Below are 7,829 nucleotides of genomic sequence, written 5' to 3'. Positions count from 1 at the left end.
TGATGAGCTACGACTCTAGCCAAAAAAAGTACAAATGAACAAAATAACTTATTCAGCATTTTTCTTGTAACAATATAGTTTTACAAAAGCAAACAAAACAGAAGTTTTTTTTTTTTGATAAATAACAGAATTGAATTAATTAAAAGTCCAGGTACACCGGGGGTGTATGTGGAAAACAGTACATCAAACACAAAAATTACAAAGATCAAGCATTTCTAAAAAATTAGAACAAGGGAAAAGATTAAAGGAAGAACTCCACTCTAGCAAGGTGTGGAGAAGAAGAGATTTAATTACTGAAATAGACCGTTCCTTCCCTTCGAAACATCTTGAGTTCCGTTCTCGCCAAATACACTATAGGACACAATGTGGGACAGCCCACCATAAATCAATGCTCCGATGCCCACCAAAAGTCCCTTGCCAACACGAAAATAAATCAAAGACCCCATGCGGCATAACCCATTGAAGACCAAATAGAGCCCACACCATAGACCATAATTCATAAGCAATAGGACAATGAAGAAGAAGATTAAAAAAAAAAAAAAAAAAGAGAATATGTAAATATGGAGAGGGATTCACTAGACGTGAGACCCCAAGCCCGAGACCAATCAAAGTGTCTACAAACGAGTTAAGAAGTTGATCCCCTAAGTGCCATATTCCAAATACTAGACGAATACTTCCCCAACTAGTTCCTCCACCCATTTAGTAAATCTAGCACTCTTTCTAGTAAGACCCTGTCTAGTAAGACCCAAGAAACCCTAGATGATCTAAAGGCAAAGTTCCACAACTGATGAGCCCCCTACAGAGGTGATCCATCGTTTCCCCACTACATCAGCACTTACAACACCAAACCACAAGAAAATAAAAATAAAAATAAAAAGAACCCTCTTCTCCTCAAATTTTTACTAGTGAGTGTATCTTCCCCCTAACCACCATCCAAACAAAAAAGGATACCCGCAGAGGAACCTTCACACCCCCAAAAAACTAACTATACACCCCAGAAAACCCTCTTCTCAAATTTTCACCAGTGAGTATTTTCAACAATCTATTGGCTCAATTATACACTAACAAAGAAACTAGAGACTTTTGGTATTTGGTAGAAGGCAGTGAGCATCAGACAACTTCCACAAGTTTCAGAGTTCTACTTCTCAAAAAAAAAAATAAATAAATAAAAGTTTCAAAGTTCTATAAAAAAGAATATCTAACATGACAGATGAAATTCAGAATCCTATCCTCTTGCATGTAGTAATAGCAAGCATATACCAATAAACACAGTGATTGACATCAGTTACCATAAATATTTAGGAAACTACCACACAAACAAAAGATGGATAACAGATAAGCACCTTTGCCTCTTAAAACATGTGCCACTTATCTCAACAAGATTGTTTCATTCACATGCAGATGGCGATGAAGAGACAGCAACAGCAATTGGGGTGCAGGTTTCTTTACTTGCAATTATTGCAGAAGCATCAGAATCCATTTCTTCTGACTTTCTTTTCTATTCAGAGGTATGACTTCGGACATTTTCCCAAGTCATCATCAAGTGACCCTCCATTCATTGTGGAACCTATCAACTAAGGTACTTGCAACTTTCCTTCACAAAGCAATCCACCTATATCCTTCCAGGGTCATCACTCATCTCTTTGGCCATGGCATTATAAGAGGACGGAGAATCACCACTCAGCAAAACTTCCAACCATCTCCATCATCAGACCAGCAAGTTTTGTCCGCACTCTGCAGAGCTATGCCTCTGGCTTGGGTGGGACAATTCCACTCCTGTTCCTTCTAATGTTTCCTTTGTGAATTTATGTACACTAGAATCTGATCCCACCAAAGCTCTCCCAAAAGATTCTTCCCTCAGTTCCTACTCCCTCCATAAACTGCATTTATCACCCCCACAATTGCTGCTACCTCCCAGGGAGAACTTCCCTTATCCAGCCTACCATGCTCTCCATGATGAGCTACGACTCTAGCCAAAAAAAGTACAAATGAACAAAATAACTTATTCAGCATTTTTCTTGTAACAATATAGTTTTACAAAAGCAAACAAAACAGAAGTTTTTTTTTTTTGATAAATAACAGAATTGAATTAATTAAAAGTCCAGGTACACCGGGGGTGTATGTGGAAAACAGTACATCAAACACAAAAATTACAAAGATCAAGCATTTCTAAAAAATTAGAACAAGGGAAAAGATTAAAGGAAGAACTCCACTCTAGCAAGGTGTGGAGAAGAAGAGATTTAATTACTGAAATAGACCGTTCCTTCCCTTCGAAACATCTTGAGTTCCGTTCTCGCCAAATACACTATAGAACACAATGTGGGACAGCCCACCATAAATCAATGCTCCGATGCCCACCAAAAGTCCCTTGCCAACACGAAAATAAATCAAAGACCCCATGCGGCATAACCCATTGAAGACCAAATAGAGCCCACACCATAGACCATAATTCATAAGCAATAGGACAATGAAGAAGAAGATGATTCACCGATTCTCCACTCTTTTTACACATATAGCACCAATCTACAACAGCGACACCCTTATACCATAAATTTTCAGTCGTCAAAATCTTACCTAATGAGGCAGTCCAAGAGAAGAAAGCAACCTTAGTAGGGACCTTTGAACTCCACACAGGCTTTCAAGGGAAAGAAATGTCGAGAGTAGAGGAAAGAGAGAGATAGTACTCACTCACTTTAAAATTCTTATTGCCAGTTAGTTTCCAGCATAGTTTGTCCTGACCTTCACCATTAAGGGGCAGTGAATTGATAAGATCTAGAAAAGTGTAAAAATGCTCTGTTTCCCAATCTTGGGGAGCTCTAGAAAAAAGAAGATCCCAGTGAAGCCTCTGGTTAGGAAAGTGCATAACATCTGCAATAGAAGACTCCTTATTACAACTAATATTATAGAGTTCTGGAAAAGCCTCCCGGAGAGTATAGCTCCCACACCACACATGATGCCAAAATTTAATTCTGTCACCAACACTAACCTCAAACTGAATGGATTCTAAAAAGGCTAGCTAGCCTTGTCTTATTGTTCTCCAAAGACTAACAGCATAAGGGTTAGAGACTTCTTTTGTACACCAACCTCCCCAATCATTCACATATTTAGCCTCAATAACCCGCCTCCAGAGATGGGTTGTCTCTCTTCCATATCTCCACAACCATTTCCCCAACAAAGCTTGATTGAATGTTCTCAAATTTTGAATACCCAAACCGCCATACTGCAATGGAGAACAAACCTGGGCCCAATTTACTAGTCGGAATTTAGGAGACTCATCTATCCCACCCCAAAGAAAATTTCTCTGAAGCCTCTCAATACGAATAGCAATATCCACAGGAATAGGGAAGAGAGATAGGAAATAAGTTGGCAAACTTGAGAGAGTGCTTTTGATTAAGGTAATCTTACTACCTTTTGATAAGTATAATCGCTTCCAACTCGTTAACCTTCGCTCCATTCTTTCTAGGATAGAGTTCCAAATTGCCTGGTCCTTGAATTTAGCACCTAAAGGCAGTCCAAAGTAAGTTATTGGCAAAGATGACTGTCTACAACCCAGCAATGCCACAAGCTCCCCCATGTTAGTCACCTCTCCAACTGGAACTAATTCTGACTTAGCCAGATTAACATGCAACCCTGACACTGACTCAAAAGAGGCTAAAATCTCCCGCAAATATTCACTCTGACTTGCTGTAGCATCACAGAAAATTAAAGTGTCATCCGCAAAGAGTAGGTGGGTCACCATGAGGGGGGTATTAGACCTGGTACCAACAGTGAAGCTCGAAATGCGTCCAACCAGAACCGCACCATCCAACAAACAGCTTAATGCCTCCATAACAATAGCAAATAAGAGCGGGGAGAGAGGATCTCCTTGGCGCAGCCCCCTCGAGCTCCCAAAGAAATCCTTAGGGGAGCCATTTATCAAAATCGAAAATCTCACTGTGGAGATACAAAACAAAATCCACTTTCTCCATTTCTCAGAGAATCCGCAACGCTGCAACATATACATAAAAAAATCCCAGCTGACATGATCAAAAGCTTTCTCCACATCCAACTTACATAAAGCCCTAGGTATCCTTGCCTTGAGCCTACTATCCAAACACTCACTAGCAATTAAAACAGAATCTAGGATTTGTCTATCCAGAACAAAAGCATTTTGAGACTCAGAGATAATTCCAGTAATCACCCTTCTCAGCCTATTAGCCAGCAACTTGGACAATTCCACTCCTATTATCTTCTAATGTTTCCTTTGTGAATTTATATATGCTAGAATCTGATCCCACCAAAGCTCTCCCAAAAGATTCTTCTCTAAGCTCCTACTCACTCCATAAACTGCATTTATCACCCCCATAATTGCAGCTACCCTCCCAGGGAGAACTTCCCTTATCCAGCCTATTATGTTCCTCATGATGAACTACAACTCAAGCAGAAAAAAACTACAAATGAGCAAAATAACTTATTCAGCATTTTTCTTGTAACAATATAGTTTTACACAAGCAAACAATACAGAAGTTGCTATTATAGAACATCATAAGAGAACTGGAATTTATAACCACCAAGATAACCGTGTGCCCTACAACCATAGCCGCAAAACATTATAGATTCCAACTGTTGCATTCATTCCACTAACGCCTTGTATTTACAGTACACTTACTCCCCAGATTAAAAAAGAGCATGACTTTAAAGAATGAGTAATGAAAAAGTAAAGTGAAGGGCAAAGAGAAAATTCATTTACCTGAAGCATTAACCTCCTTTTGTTATTTTTTGAAGAACGCCCTATAAGCACAAGCATCCATTCACTTTTGTTTCACTGATGCAGATTCATTCTCTTTTCACTTTGGCCAACTTCTTTAGTTTCCAGTGTCAATTGTTTTACGCTCTTCTCCTTTTCTTCCCTTTTGAGATCACTGAGTACGTGGAGGGCTAGGAATCATCTTTCCAGTCAATTATGTTTCTCTAGCAGACCTTAAACCAGATGATTAAAAAGTGAAGGCATTATAAAACAACGCTCACTCTAAGAATTAAGACATTTCAAACAATCTTGGCTTCCCATGGCAATGTCATAAAGCTGGAAGAGAACTAATAACAGCAAGGCATTGTTTTCATTTGAACCTCAAGCATTGTATACTTCAGCTGAATGCCACAGTGCCACCACTCACGTTGATGTTCCACATTCCACAGCCAGATGAAACAAGACAAGGTCTTTCATATCTGCCAAGAATTATTACATATGCTTTGAACTTGCCGACTTGTTTCATCACGACTAGAGACTTAGAACTCTGTGATCTTAAACCTGCTCAAATCAACAAACAAGATCCTCCGAGACAGAAAGCTATTTTTCAATCATACTCAACTGCTTAACTAGCTCCTCATTTTCAAATTTCTTCAGGTGTTCAGCTGTACTGTCAACATAAGAAGCTTTCAAGCTAATTCCTTTTTTGAGCATTAACCTTGCAAGCTTTGCAGCCTCTACCAAATGGCTTTGTTGACAAAGCCCAACTAAAAGAATAGAATAAAGATCAGAATCAATGGAAGTAAAAAAATCTTCACAACTTCATCAGATAAGTAAAAACCATCTAGCACTCGTCCCTCCAAACAAAGCTCCCTTATCAAAATGCTACAAGCCAAACTATCAGGTTTCACCCCAGTAGCAAGCATATTCCTATTGAACTTCTCTGCCTCAAGTTCTTGAAATTTTACGAAAGACAATATTGGAGAAATTTAGCAATCACCATATTAAACATTGCCCCCTGCAACAACTTTATCAATCATCTTATAAGCCTTTTAGACATGCCCCTACATACAGAAACTGTTTATCAAAGTACTACCTGTAACGCAATTAGGAGCACACCCAAAAGCTTCCATTATATCCAAAATTTCCAATGCCTCCATTGTCTGACCTTTCTCAAAAAAGCTTTGAGTCACAGATGTATATGTAACAACATTAGGACTGCAATTTCCAACTTCTTTCTCCATATCAACCTCTCCATACTCCCACGTTTACAAACCCCATCAAGGGTCGAATACACCACAGCATTAGGCACACACCCATTCCCCCTCATAAACTAAACCAATCCACAAGCATCCTCTAACCTACCCACATTACAAAACCCTTTACTCATGGCAACATACGTGATCATATCAGGATAAATATCACTAAAACCCATCTCTTCATCAACTCTTCAGCCATATCCATATCACCCTTTTCACAAAACAACCTTATAACCACATTATACGCTGTAGTATCAGCCTCTAAACCAAATTCATTCATTTTTCCCAATATCCACAAAGCCTCATTAGCAAGCCTAGCTTCCTCGCACAAATTCAAAACCACCTTAAATGCCTTAGCACTAACCACATACCCATCAACCCTATAAACCTCAACAATATCAACAACACCTAGGTTTTGATTAATTTGAAGCAATTCACAAGCTTTGCTATACATGAATGAACTATGCCTATATTTGGATTGAAGGCCAGCCCAGATGAAAAACCTAAGCCCCATTTGAGATTGGTTAGGTTGATGCAAGACCTCAATGACACAATTGGAGTCCAATGTGGCATTAACTGTGGCCAGGGTTTTTTCTATGTTCTTGGCACCATTCCTCCGCAGGTGAGTGTGGAATTTCTCATCAACAGGACTCAGCAATTGAACCAAATAAAGTGACAAAGCTGAACCCCTGATACACATTTTTTCAAAAATCCAACTAAAATAAGAAAGTACTGTAAACATCGATCATGTAGATCTTATTGTAATTAATGCTGCCATGCAATTAAAGAAGACAGTATTTCTCTGTTAACAATTTCCAGAAATCAAACCCAAAGAACGAAAAGCATTTCAATGGTCTCCCAATCAAAACGGGAGAACCTGCAGATAGATGAATTGAAAAGTATTAATTACATAGATTGTAACAAACTAAACAAAATCATAGTTTTAAAAACAGGACTAGTCAAAGAACCAAAAAGGGAGGTGGTTCTTGGTTTTATGGTTCAACCGGGGTTGGACCAATAGTCGAACCGATAATGTCATAAATAAATAGTTAACAATTTTAAAATTATAAAATATAAATATAATAAGTTTATTACTAATAATATCTAGGTAAAAAATATACAAAAATTTATTTGAGTTTTCACATCTTACAATTAGAAAATAAAAATAGCAAAATGTAAACATATTACCACTACAAAATCATCCTAAAAACATAACATTTAATGACACTTTTCGTTTTGATTTAATTTTTTTTTTTCTCAAAATGGACCATCACATATTTTTAATTGTAATCATAAAAAGAAAAAGTTTATAATATATATAATGAATTCAAGTTAAATAAAAATTAATTGACTTTTAAGATTATTCCCTCATTTAACTAAAACTACTATTTCTTTCTAATCATAATTATCATAAGGAAAAAAAAAAAAACTAAATTCACATGACTTAGATCAAGTAGTTGTACTTTCTTTTTTAATGTTTCTGAGGACAAGTAATACCAGATTGGTGTCCAGTTCACAGTTGAATCGGTCTAACCAGTCGGTCTGGTTTGGTCCGGTTTTTAAAACCATGAACAAAAAATGAGTGAAAGAACACTAAGATAAGAATGATTATTCTGACATTAAGTTAAAAAACAGGAAAACCAAGTTAGTTATCTATTTGATAATAATGACTAATGGAGACATATTTCTATTATTACATGTCATACGACTCTTCGGTTCTATCAAAATTTTATTGTTGAACATGCATGTTTAAACATAGATTTTCAACATATTCTCTTTACACAAATTTCACATGATATAGACATGTTTCAGAGGAAGATGCAACACAGCCGTAATAGTCATCA

General features: G+C 37.4%; 1 pseudogene; it reads right to left on the bottom strand.

Moving 5' to 3' along the window:
* Positions 1-1,200: 1,200 nt before the first annotated feature.
* Positions 1,201-7,095, bottom strand: LOC136064073 (pentatricopeptide repeat-containing protein At5g47360-like; annotated as a pseudogene).
* Positions 7,096-7,829: the final 734 nt, after the last annotated feature.

Source organism: Quercus suber, unplaced genomic scaffold (genome assembly GCF_002906115.3).
Source record: "Quercus suber isolate HL8 unplaced genomic scaffold, Cork oak 2.0 scaffold_620, whole genome shotgun sequence".
Classification (NCBI taxonomy): Eukaryota; Viridiplantae; Streptophyta; class Magnoliopsida; order Fagales; family Fagaceae; genus Quercus; species Quercus suber.
This window is presented reverse-complemented; position numbering and strand designations above follow the sequence as displayed.